This window comes from Astyanax mexicanus, chromosome 4 (genome assembly GCF_023375975.1).
Source record: "Astyanax mexicanus isolate ESR-SI-001 chromosome 4, AstMex3_surface, whole genome shotgun sequence".
Lineage (NCBI taxonomy): Eukaryota > Metazoa > Chordata > Actinopteri > Characiformes > Acestrorhamphidae > Astyanax > Astyanax mexicanus.
The window spans coordinates 19,309,817-19,325,504 of record NC_064411.1 but is presented as its reverse complement, the minus strand read 5'-3'; the positions used below and the strand labels follow the sequence as shown (position 1 = coordinate 19,325,504).

At 35.3% G+C, this 15,688-nt stretch overlaps 4 protein-coding genes and 1 pseudogene across 7 annotated transcripts in view; 2 read left to right on the top strand and 3 right to left on the bottom strand.

The window, feature by feature from the left end:
* LOC125801557 (zinc finger protein 420-like) overlaps positions 1–9,048 on the bottom strand; it is a 126,937-nt pseudogene extending 117,889 nt beyond the window's left edge.
* Positions 1–15,688, bottom strand: part of LOC111188258 (zinc finger protein 239-like) — a 179,793-nt gene that overhangs the window by 5,298 nt on the left and 158,807 nt on the right. Inside the window, exon 1 of one of the 3 annotated variants that reach the window (XM_049477776.1) lies at positions 9,019–9,118. The exons of the other annotated variants lie outside the window; for them this stretch is intronic. The gene's annotated coding sequence lies outside the window, so the exon portion shown is untranslated. Of the gene's footprint in view, positions 1–9,018; positions 9,119–15,688 lie in introns of those variants that run through there. 3 annotated transcript variants of the gene reach the window in all.
* LOC111196797 (zinc finger protein OZF-like) overlaps positions 1–15,688 on the top strand; it is a 180,569-nt gene that overhangs the window by 101,223 nt on the left and 63,658 nt on the right. The window lies entirely within an intron of this gene.
* Positions 1–15,688, bottom strand: part of LOC125801236 (zinc finger protein 271-like) — a 356,087-nt gene that overhangs the window by 285,063 nt on the left and 55,336 nt on the right. The window contains exon 1 of one of the 2 annotated variants that reach the window (XM_049477645.1): positions 9,019–9,050. The exons of the other annotated variant lie outside the window; for it this stretch is intronic. The gene's annotated coding sequence lies outside the window, so the exon portion shown is untranslated. Of the gene's footprint in view, positions 1–9,018; positions 9,051–15,688 lie in introns of those variants that run through there. 2 annotated transcript variants of the gene reach the window in all.
* The window catches only part of LOC111188757 (zinc finger protein 239-like), a 105,431-nt gene that overhangs the window by 64,319 nt on the left and 25,424 nt on the right, over positions 1–15,688 (top strand). The gene's annotated exons all lie outside the window — the stretch shown is intronic.

The following is a 15,688-nucleotide window of genomic DNA, read 5'->3' as shown; positions in this document are numbered from 1 at the left end:
TATATAAATGAAGGCTTTCTGCATTCTTTATCCTGGATGAGGCACTTTTGTTTTGATCTGTTAAATATGTTTACAAAAGGATAAGAAGCTCTGCCTCTGTTGTAATGTAAAGTTATTTATATTGGTAAAATGTAAATAGGTTATTGGTTTGTGTTTGACAGAGATGTCATGTTTTTATATTGCTACATGCAAATAAAGGTGAGCATTAATTCATTCTGACCATTTTTTAATTTCTAAAGTATTATACAGTTTTTTATGAGAGGAGGCTTTAAAGACAGTAATAGGTACAGATTTCCATTGCAGGGATTCCTAACAGTTTTTCTGAGGCCTTCCAAATATTTATATCGATATCGAAATTATATTGTATCGACCGAAATTAAGGAATGTATCGTGATATAAATTTTGGCCATATCGTCCAGCACTAGCTGTAAATATGTCATACTGCTCTAACAAAGTGTATCTCATTTTATCTTATAAATATCTTTGTAATTTTCTGACTTGCAGTATATCTCTACCCCTCACCTTTTATAATCAAATATTTAGTTTTTCAATACAATAATTTCAGTGACCGGAAGCAGAAAAAGCCTGTATTAAATGTATATGCTTGATGAAGAGTCTCGACCTACCCCTTCCTGTTTTTATGTTCTAGAAATTAGATAATATTACTTTTTTTATTCAGGTGTAGGACCATTTATGGGATAATTTATCTGCATACAATCACAGCTCCAAAAATGACATTAATCTGTTTTAATAAGGCAGTATGCCATAAATATCGTAAGAAATAATGTTGCCAATATTTTTGAATATCATGAACTATATTACCCTGAAATATGGAGCCATATCACCCACCCCTAATTATCACATTCAGGGTAGTACTTTCTTGCTGTTTTAAGCAAAAGAAAAATTCACACTGTTTTAATTTCCTATAATATATCTTCTAGAGACATTTTATATATGTTTATGTCCAGTATAATTTATTTTACTTTAATCCTGCATATATGGAGTGCATTATTACCCAGCAAAAAGCTACACATCGGCCCTTCGTGGGCTAAGTGCGGGCACTGTGGGCAGGGGCTAGCCCATTAAAATTCCAAACAGGCCCAACATGGGTTTTCTGTGGGCAGCCTGTTCATTGGCTGGCCCACTCAAATCCTATAAAAGGCCGCTGTGGGCTAGCCTGAACTGGTCCAGTGCATTAATGCCCCTGTAGGCCCAGTGTGGGAATTATTTGGACAGCCAACACTTTGATGCGCCCACACAAATCCAAGGCAGGCCCACTGTGGGTCAGCCCACATTCAGCCTGCACCATTTCACACCCTGAAGGGCCAGTGTGGGTTATATGTGGGCAAAGCACAGTTTAGCATGCCCACACAATTCCCATGCAGAGCCAGTGTGGGTCAGCCCAAATTCAGCCTGCACCATTTCATACCCGGTATGGGTTATATGTCGGCAACCTGCACTTTGGCATGTGCACACAAATCTCATGCAGGGCCACTGTGGGTCAGCCCTACTTCAGCCTGCACCATTTACACACTGTAGGCATTGTGGGTTATATGTGGGCAGCACGCACACATATGTGAGCATGCCCACACAAATCCTATGCTAGGTTACTCTGGGTCAGCCCAAATTTACCATACAATATTTTACAATCTGAAAGTTTGTGTCATAACAAGTTCATATGAAGGGTATCTGAATATTTTTTTATTGTTTTTGTCTGTGAGAGCTAGGTAGATTAGCTAGCTTAGTGGATAGGAGCAACACTGTGTGAAATGTAGCATCAGCTCTGAAAGATTTTCTAAACCAAAAGTGGAGAAAAATCAAGGTACCACAGCAGAGTTGTGCAGAGACCTTTGGAGGGACACACACACACACACACACACACACATAGTAACATCTCATATTTTTCAAGACATATAATGTATAGCTATACATTTTTATTTATAAAAATATTTTTATTTAATATTTTGGATAGCTACGAATTTGCTCCATGGTGCTGATTCATAATCTCACCTTTATTATTGGTTGTGCTGATAATAAATAAATAAAAATATTAAATTATAAATGTTTTTGTGCTTGACTATATACACTTTGTGTAAGCCAGCAAGGTTATAAAAGTTACATATTTTTTTATTTTTGCATGTGATATTTAATTGTGAGGATCATGTAACCAACGAATTTACCTCACATTTAAATAACACGAGGGGCTCCCAAGTTGGCAGCTTATCTCGGCTCTTGGAGAAAGACTGCTGTTAAGTAAGTTAACTTTATATCCAAGTATGTCAACAATAACCAGCTAAGGGAACAATGGCTTGCTAAGGGAAATATTAAGGGAAATGGAAAATGGAAAGATATCCACTTAAGCTAAGGGAAAGATAGCCAGTTAAACTAAGGGAAAAATAACCAGTTAAGCTAAGGGAAAGATATCCAGCTAAGCTAAGGGAAAGATAGCCACTTAAGCTAAGGGAAAGATAGCCAGTTAAGCTAAGGGAAAAATAACCAGTTAAGCTAAGGGAAAGATATCCACTTAAGCTAAGGGAAAGATAGCCACTTAAGCTAAGGGAAAGATAGCCAGTTAAGCTAAGGGAAAAATAACCAGTTAAGCTAAGGGAAAGATATCCAGCTAAGCTAACGGAAAAATAACCAGTTAAGCTAAGGGAAAGATATCCACTTAAGCTAAGGGAAAGATATCCACTTAAGCTAAGGGAAAGATAGCCACTTAAGCTAAGGGAAAGATAGCCAGTTAAGCTAAGGGAAAAATAACCAGTTAAGCTAAGGGAAAGATATCCAGCTAAGCTAATGGAAATATAACCAGTTAAGCTAAGGGAAAGATATCCACTTAAGCTAAGGGAAAGATAGCCACTTAAGCTAAGGGAAAGATAGCCAGTTAAGCTAAGGGAAAAATAACCAGTTAAGCTAAGGGAAAGATATCCAGCTAAGCTAAGGGAAAGATAGCCACTTAAGCTAAGGGAAAGCTAGCCAGTTAAGCTAAGGGAAAAATAACCAGTTAAGCTAAGGGAAAGATAGCCACTTAAGCTAAGGGAAAGATAACCAGTTAAGCTAAGGGAAAGATAGCCACTTAAGCTAAGGGAAAGATAGCCAGTTAAGCTAAGGGAAAAATAACCAGTTAAGCTAAGGGAAAGATATCCAGCTAAGCTAACGGAAATATAGCCAGTTAAGCTAAGGGAAAGATAGCCAGTAAAGCTAAGGGAAAGATAGCCAGTTAAGCTAAGGGAAAAATAGCCAGTTAAGCTAAGGGAAAGCTAGCCAGCTAAGCTAACGGAAATATAGCCAGTTAAGCTAAGGGAAAGATATCCAGCTAAGCTAACGGAAATATAGCCAGTTAAGCTAAGGGAAAGATATCCAGCTAAGCTAAGGGAAAGATAGCCAGTTAAGCTAAGGGAAAGATAGCCAGTTAAGCTAACGGAAATATAGCCAGTTAAGCTAAGGGAAAGATATCCAGCTAAGCTAAGGGAAAGATAGCCAGTTAAGCTAAGGGAAAGATATTCAGTTAAGCTAATACAAAGATAGCCAGTTAAGCTAAGGGAAAGATATCATTTTAAAAAGTTTTGGTATTTTTGTGAACCTGATATCCTGATATCGGCCACCTCACATGTTTATAGAATGTAACTACCAGTCACACACAGTGACTGTAAAGGCTATTTATGTTTCATCATGAATAGCCTGAAGAAATTGAAATTCAAATAACTATCACTATATAAGAATCACTGTAATCAAATACAGTCTGCAAATTTCTCTAAAATTAAGCATTGTACATGAAAAGACACTAACAGATGTAGTATTTACCTGACTGCATTCTCATATCTCTATATTATTATTTTAAGAGGCCGTGAGAAGATCAATCATGCCACCACCAAAGGATGCAGAGATCGAGCAGGTTGCAAAGGTTTGGCTTTGGAATGCACGGGACCGTTCAGGTGGACGGAAGCATCGTCTCAGCAGCAGTCTCTTCAAAAAAATAGTTAATTTATGATCTATGCTATATTAATGCATAAACAATATTCCTTTTTGATATTATGATTAACTATATCTGTTCTATTTATGTAAAGTACATCTATTTTCTCCTTCATTATTATTGCTGTGAGATAAAAACCTTAATGCAAAAACTAATGTTATATTCAATTAGAATTTTTTTTTACTGGTTTGATTGGGATTACATTTTGGTTCCAAGTCTACAAGCAAGAGGAATAAAATTAATAATAGAGATCAGGGGTGGGTTTCCTGAAAGCTTCGTTACGCTAAGAACTTCGTTAACTTGTACTTAAGATTGATCGTTAATTAAAGAGTGTTTCCCAAACCCGTGCGTAACTAAAGTACTACGTAAACTCGCTCGCAGATTAACGAGTGCCCTCACCCAGTCGTTATTCTTAAGAGCTTCTTTAGGGGATCTCTACTTGCAGTTCAGCACCTTAAACACCAGGGACCGCCAATTTTGAGGGAGAAAAATTATAATTTCCCTTGTTGAAGCAATTATATTATGTTACTATTAATTATAATAAATTATATTATATATATAATTATTATTATAATAATTAATATTATTATATTATATTATATAATATTATATTATATTATATTATTTCCCGTGTCTGCGGGTGCTCCGGTTTCCTCCCACAGTCCAAAGTTCAGGCTAATTGGATGTCGGATAAAAATTGCCCCTTAGGTGTGAGTGTGTGAGTGGATGTGTCTGTGTGTCTGTCTGCCCTGCGATGGATTGGCGGCCTGTCCAGGGTGTATACTGCCTTCCCCCCGATGCCGGCTGGTATAGACTCCAGCCACCCCCCCGCGACCCTTAACGGATAAAGCGGTTGACGATGAGTGAGTAAGTGAGTGAATGAGTTATATTATATTATATTTTATTATATTATATTATATTATATTATATTATATTATATTTTATATTATATTATATTATATTATATTATATTATATTATATTATATTATATTATAATGCCAACTTTGTCTGTGGCTTGTAGTCTAACTGGGCATACTGGAATTGACCAATCAAACCCATAAATTATTAAAAATCCAGATTCCTGCAGATGATGCTCACGGTCTAAGCAAAGCTGCAAAGTCACCAAGTCCGTGGATTCTGTAATCAGGCTGTTATGTGGCATACACACACTTATATACACTTCCCACCAGCCCGGGAATTACAGCACAATACAATATATTTCCATGCTATTGGGAAAATTCCTGGTACTGTAGGTCCGGTGCAGGGGACGCCTGCAGTGTCTTTACTCACACCTACACGTATTGTAAAGGGTATCGGTGAATGTGCAGGTAATATTTAATATTATTCTTTATTTAGGTGCTTCTAACCAACATTGTGGCCGTTCATCTGGGCAAACTGTGGGGTGTGTCAGCTCGCAAATTTATAAATACCAGTCAAAAGTTGACACGTCTCATTTTTTATTTATTTATTTTTTTTACATTGTCGATAAATATTAAAACTATGAAAATAATTAATTGACGCATATGGAATTATCTAGTTAACAAAGAGGTGAATGGCCTTCAAAATCCCCTGACCTAAACCCAACTGAGATGTTGATTTAGGATGAGCTGGAGCTTTACAGTGTGTGTGTGTGTGTGTATATTGAAGAGTTAACGTTTATTATACCTTGGGTGTGTTGACAAATATCCTTCAATAATGATTACTTAACTTTAGCATCTATAATTACATAATCATTGTGTGAAACCTTGTATTTTATATGCATTTATATAGAAGATTATCCAATCCTCACATTGTATTTTATACACATTTATATAGAAGATTAACCAATACTCACAATATATATTCTTTACACATATAGTTAAACTTTGCTTGATCAGGCATGAAACTAACACAGACTCTATTATATGACAAACTAACCCACATGATACATAAGGCATTTAACTAACACATAGGATCTATTGAGTGACTGGTGTAGCTCATGCTTAAGGCATTTTGGTCACTGCATGATCCTAACTAACGGCCATCAATCATCGACTGGTGCACTCTGTATGAACTAAATTGATACAGAGGAGGCTCTTAGACCAAAGCGGCCTTCTCTGTGTGTGGGTGCCTCCCTAAACCTGCAGCTCTTCAAAGCGGGGAGTGACGCACACGCACACAGATAATGCCACAATGTTCAGTTCTGGCTGGACACAGTCAAGGCCAAGCACTAGTGGTCCGGTCAGACACGTGAAACGGATTACTAACACGTGAAATTACGCATACTAACATGAGATGATTTTAGCAACGCCTCATCAGCAGGTTTCACGTCATTTGGGGTATAAACATGGAGTCAGATCAGAGGGGGGTCAGAACTTTTACTATTTGATGGCTGCTAACTGTCTTGTATGTACTGGTTCTCCTGCATTCAGTATTTTGTAATAAATACTTGATTTGCTTTCAACTCCACTCCACCTGTCTGCGACTCTCTCCATCAAAACGAACACGCAGGGGAGTTGTACCCCGGACGGTGGATGGGGGTAACCCATCTTTCATTTTCTTTTTACAACAATATATATATATATATATATACATATATATACACACACACCGGAACAATAATTATTTTTATATTATTATATTATTTTTATATTATTAATAATTATAATAATAATAAATTAATATTATTATCAATATTACTATTAATAATATTAGTACAATATCTATTAATATAATATATATTTATATTAACAATAATAGTTTTTAAAAAAGTTTAATGTTTATTAAACATTTATATATAAACATATGACTTATTTATTTAGCCATATGTATCTGTAGGAGTATTTTATTAATGCCAAAGTACATCCTTTTGTAATTTAAATTTCAAAATATGTATAATATTGATGATTACAACACTTTTTTACATTTTTAGGGTGTAATACTGAATAAATACTGCATAATAATCGATATTTGTGGATCGATTGAGTGCGCTGTTTCGGGGGAGGATTCAACAAAGACGCTCTTTAACCTCCTTTGTTAATTTTCACGTTGCGAAGCTCTTTGGGAAACACTCGCAGAACTGGCTCGTTCTTTACTCACGTCATTTGTTAGTTCGTTCGTTATTCGCTAAGGTTGTTCGTTTTCAGGAAACCCACCCCAGAGGCTTTGTTCCAGTAGCAATAATAGTATCAGTTTATTATTCATCTACTACATCAGTCTAGTGCATTTAAGTATTTATTCAAGAATATGATTTGCTGTTTTTATTGATGTTTATATATATATATATATATTTTTTTTTTTTTATTTAAGTTGTATAATTCTTTGTTATTTTGTATTATGTTTGATATTTATATCATACTGTTTATTATAAATACTGTTTTTGCAAATGGAGATATTTATGCAGTACATGTTTATCTACATGCTAAAATATAAATTTGGGATTTAATTTACTTAAATACTGTTGTGTGTTGTTTATATTTTATACATGATACTTTGTAATAAATTTATTAATTTACTATACACTTTAAATTGTGTTATTTATATAATTGTTTTACAGGCAGTTGCAAAAAAATGTCAAAGTGCCAATAGCACAGCTTTAAATTTTCTTTCTTGAAAAGTGTTCTCTGTTCAATATTGCACAGTTCTAAAAATTTGGGGCCACAATTGGTTTTCTGCTGAGGGCATGTGTGTGTGTGTGTGTGTGTGGGGGTGTGTGTTAGAGCTCTGCAAATCTCTGTTGGCCCAATGTGCAAATACCCATTGGTCCGATTTGGGATGCCCATATGGGGGCGGTACTGCACCAACCTCATTGGCCCAGTGTGGGCATGTTTGCTGGGTTGTATCATGACATTATTCTCACCAAACAAAATCACATCATAAAACATTTTACTATTGCTAACACATTTGTAAATCTGTACATAAAAATACTGTGTGGAGCATGCACCATGTTTTTTTAATGCGTCACAAACAATGTAGAAAAATACTGAACAACAAAAGCAGTTTTGTTAAAAGGATACAGCAACTGGATATAGGGGCACATTACATTATTTTTAAAGGTAAGTTACAGTTTAGCCACCTTTACCTTATCAAGCCAATGCTAGCGACCTAGCCAAGCTAGCTAGCAATTCCAAACATCACATACTACCAACAGCGTGAATGTCCTAAAAACATGAATTTGTTATTAGTTGTTGATATATAGCCTAAATGGTAGGATAATGTACACACAGTTTGTAATGGTTAATCCTTTCCGTTATATAGTTAAATTTAACCGTTAGGTGTGTTATTCTGCTATAACACCACTGGGTCATTTTACAAGCTAATATTTTAGGTTTTTTTTCTGTCAGGATGAGTGAGGCAGGCTGTGTGGTGAGGACCAGGTCGATATGATTACTCATCTATCTATCTATCAAATTAATTTAAACACTGATTTAACATTTTTTCTCTCTTTTTTAAAGAGCATAATATAAAATATTTCAGCATGAAAGCTCATATTTGTTAGCTGCTGGTTAACTAGTTAACTTTAGGGCATGGTATGTGTACAGAAAGGGGGCAGGAGGTGCAGAAATTAATTAATATTGTCCATTCCTTAATTCCTCTGTGATGGGGAGCTGAAATTAGCTCTGATTATTTTTTATTTGATTTATTTTTTCCGTTCCGCCTTAAATGCGGTAGCGCCTGCCGTCTGTTGCATCATTTAAGGTGGAACGGGAAAGTTAGCTAGCTAGCTAGCTAGCTACCGAAACGAACTACTAGCGAACTTATGCTTGTTATGAAGAATTCAGCCATAAAACATCAAAACTACACAATAAACTAAGGCAATACAGTGCTAATCGTAATTTTTAACACGGAAAATACTTGCATTTGTGGGTTTCTTAAGGGAGAAATGGGATTCACCCTTAGAGTTGCATCGTTCTCGAACGACACATAACTGCTGAGCAGAGCTCGGAGAAGATCCAGTGCTGGTGGTGTAAATGCTGCACATGCTGAAGGTGGTGAAGGTGGTGTTGGTGTAGGAGTGAATGTAGAACAGCGTGATGAAGAAAGAGAGAGAGAAACTTCTCCATACCTTCTGTAGTTCAGCTGATCCTGCTCTTCCTCCTCAGGCGCTGCGAAAGAACTGCAGAGCCCGAAGCTCAGCCTCACTCGGGTTATGTAGAGCTCCGCCCCCTCCATATCACATTACACCCCATCACCGCGCTGAATGGAGCTAAACAGCTAAAACTCTCATTTAAAACAGCGTAGAACTACTTCTATGGGGCTTTTCTTTCATTTTACAAATTAGAATAAAGTATTTCACTAAAATAGGAAAGAAAATATTTTTTAATGTGATACTTACGAGTGGTGGCTTCTAGCCATTTTTACCCATGCACTTATATACTGACTTCGCCACTCCCGTTAAAAGGTGGGAGAAACCCAAAAGGCATGTGAAGCCCTCCCCCTTCACAGATCCCGACTGTGTTAAAACAGTCTATAGAGGCAGAGTTTGATATCAAAAATACTTTTATTCACAATCATCAAAACACAAACATAAAATCCACAATGAATCTCCACTGAATTGGTTGACACTGACAATACTTCCCAGATAGCAAAAAGCATTCTGGCCGGATCCGGGCCGAGTCTATCACAAGTTCCGCGCCGGATCCGTAAAACGGTTCTGGGCCGGGGTCCAGATGCACAACGGGCCAAAACCGTCACGGATCCGTTTTACGGAGTCAAAAAGATACTGGGCCAGCACCAGTCCAGACCAAGCGTTTCAGGTGTTCCTTTAGACCGAATATGGGCCGGATCCGCTTACCGTTACACTCGCTGGAACAGGTCCGTTACAGATCTGGACCAGATCTGGATCAGCCCCGGATTAGTTCCGTATTAGCTACGGCCAAGCCACGGCCTTTTCACGTTCCCCAGCCTACTTATTACTGATTATAATGACATATTTCAAAATAAAAGTAGTAAAGAAAGAGCACTAAGCTATTTGACTTCTTTTTACATTGATAAATTAAAAGAGTTTAATACAGTACATTAAATTACAAATGCAATATTTAAATAATATAATAAAAAAACATTAGTTGTAAATGCAATCCTTAATTAGGTTAGCTAAATGAAATACAATAATTATAAAAGCAATACTTAATTAAGCTAATTAAATAAAATACCATAACTTATATATGCAATACTTAATTAAGCTAATTAATGAAAGTACCATCAGTTATAAATGCAATACTTAATTAAGCTAATTAAATAAAATACCATCACTTATAAATGCAATACTTAATTAAGCTAATTATATAAAATATCATCACTTATAAATGCAATATTAATTAAGCTAATTATATAAAATATCACTTATAAATGCAATATTAATTAAGCTAATTCAATAAAATACCATCACTTATAAATGCAATACTTAAGCTAATTAAAATAAAATACCATCACTTATAAATGCAATACTTAATTAAGCTAATTATATAAAATATCATCACTTATAAATGCAATATTAATTAAGCTAATTCAATAAAATACCATCACTTATAAATGCAATACTTAAGCTAATTACAATAAAATACCATCACTTATAAATGCAATACTTAAGCTAATTACAATAAAATACCATCACTTATAAATGCAATACTTAAGCTAATTAAAATAAAATACCATCACTTATAAATGCAATACTTAATTAAGCTACTTAAATAAATTTTGATTTCAATTAAACAATTTATAAATCAACAGGCATTAATACAATTATTTTAATAATAAAACCATTTTTAATTCACATAATATAAACATGCAGACACAGACGTTTTTTGCAGCCAGCTGTGCCACCACTGATGAGAGCATTCTTGGACACTTAACACCACTACAGTGCAGCCTATAAAAAAGACAAAATAAGAAAATATTTTATTTCAGAAACAGCAGAAAAGAAGTGGCTAGAAATGAATATAGCGTACTAAAATGACAAGTGTTTTTCATTTGACCAAATTTCTAAAAGATATATAAATGTCACAGCTGTATTTAATAGGGGCTAGCTAATTTTCATTTATACCATTTCACATAATAAATAATTACCATTTTACTGGAATTATGCACCCAAAATTAAAAGAAAGATAAATAAAAAGTGCACTTATAGCTTTGGGGTGCATTTCCCAAAAGCTTTGTAAGGCTAAGAACTTTGTTAACTCGTACTTAAAATTATATTGTATTTTATTTACAATAGAATATAAGTCAGCGTTTTTTGATAAATGCATTTGTTGTTGCAGTTGTAATTGTGTTTTTGCTAATAAAGCGGCCAGGTGATAAATGTTCAGGTTAACCCTCAAGCCCCCTTCAAATTTTGCACCCTCTGGACACGTTTGTGGTAAAAATGTACAAGCACCTAAAAATGCTCTTAAATCATTATACATCAATATATATTTTTTTTTTTACATAAATAAACTTTTTTTTTCATAAAATCACTTAATCAACTTCCGTTCTACCCAAAACTACCAAACATTAAATAATTTTCAGGATTTTAACCCTTTAAATGACAGTTTAAATATTTTAACTATTGTTGTATTTTGGCAAAAAAACAAAACAAAAAAAAACACACAAAAATTATTTTCCACAAAACAAACAGCAGACAAATGAGGCATTGGTGACTATTAGAGTCTTGGACATGTAAAAGATTAGCAACAAAATTGATTTGATTGCATTATTATTTTTTTACGTAGTGCCAGATTTAAATTTTGCACCCTCTGGACACCTTTGTTGCCAAAAATGTACATGCACAAAATCAGCAATAAAATACTCATATACATTTTTTTTGCTATTTTTTCATAAATCACTTAATCAAATCCAGCCCTGATCAAAATGATCAAATATTTAATACATTCCAGGATTTTAACCCTTTAATTGACAGTTTAATTACATTCATGATTAATTATTCATTAAAAACCCCCACAAAAGTTGTACTATTTCTCATATAATAAATATTAGATGTATGGGGCATTGGTAGAATTTTTTTATGTAGTGTCAAATACTCCCTCTGAACACCTTCGTGGCCAAAAATGCCCCATTGACTTCCATTGAAAACACATTTTTTTATCTCACTGTAATTACTGTATAAAATTATTAAACAGTTATTTAAATGGTTAAAATCCTGATTTATGAAAAAAAAGCAAAACAATATTGATGTATAATGATTTAAGAGCAATTTGTAGGTGTGTGAACATTTTTGCCATGAACATGTCCAGAGAGTGCAAAATGCGTCCAGAGAGTATGAATGACGTGAGAGTAAAAGACATTAGATTTCAAAAATTTAATGAAAAAGCAGGTTTTCTGCAAAAATGCATTCCCCTGGCTGCAACATAGCCAAAACGATCACCAAATGAAAAAAAAGTTGAGTCAGTACATCAGTAGGTGGGCCCATTACATTCTCATTGAAGGCTAATGCATCCAAAATTGATTTAAATGCTATTCTCAGTGGGCCCTGTTTCTTTTCAAAATAGATATTAAAGTCACCAACAATGATAACTCTGTCAGAGTTGAGAGCTACTGCAGCTAAAAAATATACTGAATTTCTTAGTGAATTTTGCATATGGTCCTGGAGGACGGTACATAGTTATCAGCAGGAATGAATGTTGGGTTTTGGTGGCAGTAGATGGGCCTGCGACTATAAGGTTAAACAGTTCAAATGACTTAGCTTCAAACTCTGTATTTTGATTTATTCCTATAACTGACGACTACACCACCACCCTGACCAGTCCTGCATGGGTAGATGAAATAGCTAGAACCTGGGGGGAGTGGACTCATTTAGAGCTAAATATCCATCAGTTTTAACCCATGTCTCATAGAGAGTGCATTGTCAATGATAATTTAACCTACAGTAACTGATTTAGGTGCCAGCGATCTTATATTTAACAGCCCCGATTTAATGTGGTTGTTGCTGTAACTCAGGAGGACAGACGAGTTTGTATTAATTCTAATGGAGTTGTTAACAGATTTTCCAGCTATTTTGATAACGTGTTTTATTTACACTATTATGAAGAATTGACATACAAATAGTACAAGCAGAAATACCAGCAAACAAACCTACTTGGCTGGTGTGACTGGGTAGAGACAGTCAGTCTCAGCGTAGCACCGCCTCGATGTTCACAGAGAGAAGCCTGTCTCTGTGGAATGGGGCCGGTCGCTCCCGAAAGCTCATCCCCACATGGAGGGCGATGGTGCCGGGGTTCCTGCTTTGGCAATGCGCCCCAGGGAGCCGCTTGCCGACTACCAGCATGCAAGCATCTGGAAGACATGAAATTGTGCCATTACTCTTAGATACTTTTAAATGTCTAACAATTGAATCTCCTATAATGAGAGTACCGCCCTTGGTAGTTTTCCTCTGTGCTGGGGGAGGCGAGGGCTGAGGACCTCGAACCATTTTGCGGATACCAAATCCTGCTGAGAAAGTTGTAAATTAAATAAATTATTTTAGAAAAATCATAAATTGTGATTTCCGGATTTTTATTATGTCTCTCACGGTGGACATGCACCAAAGATGAAAATTTCAGACCCCTCAATGATTTATAAGTGAGAGAACTTGCAAAGTTCTCAAAAATACGACTTAGAAAACAAAACACAAACTTAAAAGCTATTCTGAACTTCAAAATCACTGTTTCACTCCATTGAGGTGTAATACACTGAATAATATTCCTCTCATGTCTGATCTGACCTCCACGGTGTTGAAACGAGGCTGAGAAAGTTCTGATAGCAGGGCACGCAAATACTTACATAGCCTTGTTTTAACACAGTGGAGCCCAGATCAGACATGAGAGGACTTTTATTCTGTATATTACAGCTCAATGGAGTGGAACACTAATTTTTATGGTTGTAAATTTACTTCTTTAAAATGTATATAAATTAACCAAGAAAATCTTACAGTGTCCCTTAAAGTTTTTAGTGCAGTAGCACAACAAACAATTAAAATAAGAAAGTGGATAAATGCTACATTAAGAGCAAACATATCAAATCAAACGTGTATCAACAGACTTAAAGTCAAAATTAATTACAGAACTGCTGGAAAATAGAATTAATTACCTTGTTAGGTGATTTGATGGGTAAATGATTACACCTAAAAAACAAACAAAACAAAATTACATTCAGTATTGTAAGTTAAGCATTTTCTTTTTTAAAATAAAGGCTGAACTTTAACTTACCATACATCAGATTTGCATCAGACTTTATGTATCCAGATTGAGTTATCCAAAAACTTATTTGCAAATAATGAACAAACTAAACTAAATGAGGCAATAAGTTTTGTAAACCTAACTATTAATCACTGTTGCAGCAACCTATACAAGAAAGATCCATGTTCAAAGCTTTGTTGTCACATATTTAGCACTTCTGAAAATTACTACACTACAAAGCAGTAGAGGGCACAGAGGCCCTTTAAGGCAAGTTCGGCTCAAAACGTGTTTTTTAGGATCATACTGTTATTGCATATATTTATTTATAGAATTGGTACGGTGGCCGAGAAAGCCCAACGCAGTGCAAATTGAAAAGCGCTGCAAAAGCACAAAACACATCCATCAAAATTACAACACAGGCGCAGCAAATAGAAAAACGCGCTGCAACTAGAAAAACGCGCTGCAAATAGAAAAACGCGCTGCAAATAGAACCACAACACAACGGAAGTGAGTCACAACACAACGGAATTTTCCCGGGGGACCTTAAAAGATGCTGTACCAGCTAAGCTGCGTCTTCAGTAACGTCTCGGACTTCACTATGTGTACAAAGGACAATAAGTGGCAAACAAGGCGTTTTGTGAAGCAGAACTTTTAATAATATGCACACAACCGTGGTAATCACAGGTAATAAACATAACTTACTTTTCAGAAGCTTGTTTGCCACTTATTGTCCTTTGTATACAGCTGGTACAGCATCTTTTAAGGTCCCCCGGGAAAATTCCGTTGTGTTGTGACTCACTTCCGTTGTGTTGTGGTTCTATTTGCAGCGTGTTTTTCTATTTGCAGCGCGTTTTTCTTTTTGCAGCGCGTTTTTCTATTTGCTGCGCCTGTGTTGTAATTTTGATGGATGTGTTTTGTGCTTTTGCAGCGCTTTTCAATTTGCACTGCGCTGGGCTTTCTCGGCCACCGTAAATTGGCCTCTGATACAGAATGCAAATTTTCTGCTTAATAATAAACATGAACTTCATTGGGTAATGGTGCTGGCAATTATGACATTTTCCTTAAATGGTCATTTATAGAATTGGTCTTTGATGCAGCAGGCAAAATATATAATAAACTATTAACATAATATATGTTGTATAACAAACAAGACTACCATAATATTAAACATAAAATGCATTAGGTGGATCCAACCTGTAAACATACATTTTATTAGCTAAAATAATTGTATCTCACCTTATCTCAGGTCCCCAGCCCTCAGCAGCCCTACTAAGCAAATGCATATAATTAATATATTGTAGTAACTTTGAACAGGTGTTTTTAAGTTGAAATCAGAACAGATATTGTTTAATATATTACTACACATATGCTGATTTAGGCTAGCAAATATTACCCAATTATTATTCTAAAGATTCACATTTTGCTGATATGGACACTGGCCAGCTCCTTCGTGCGCCACGACGTGAGAATAAATTTAAGGTGGAATGGAAAAGTTTATGCTGGAAAATAATAAGTTAAATGCAGCCTCATATTTTTATTGACAGTAACTTAGTTGTGTTTATAACAAATTATAAAATGTATAATTAC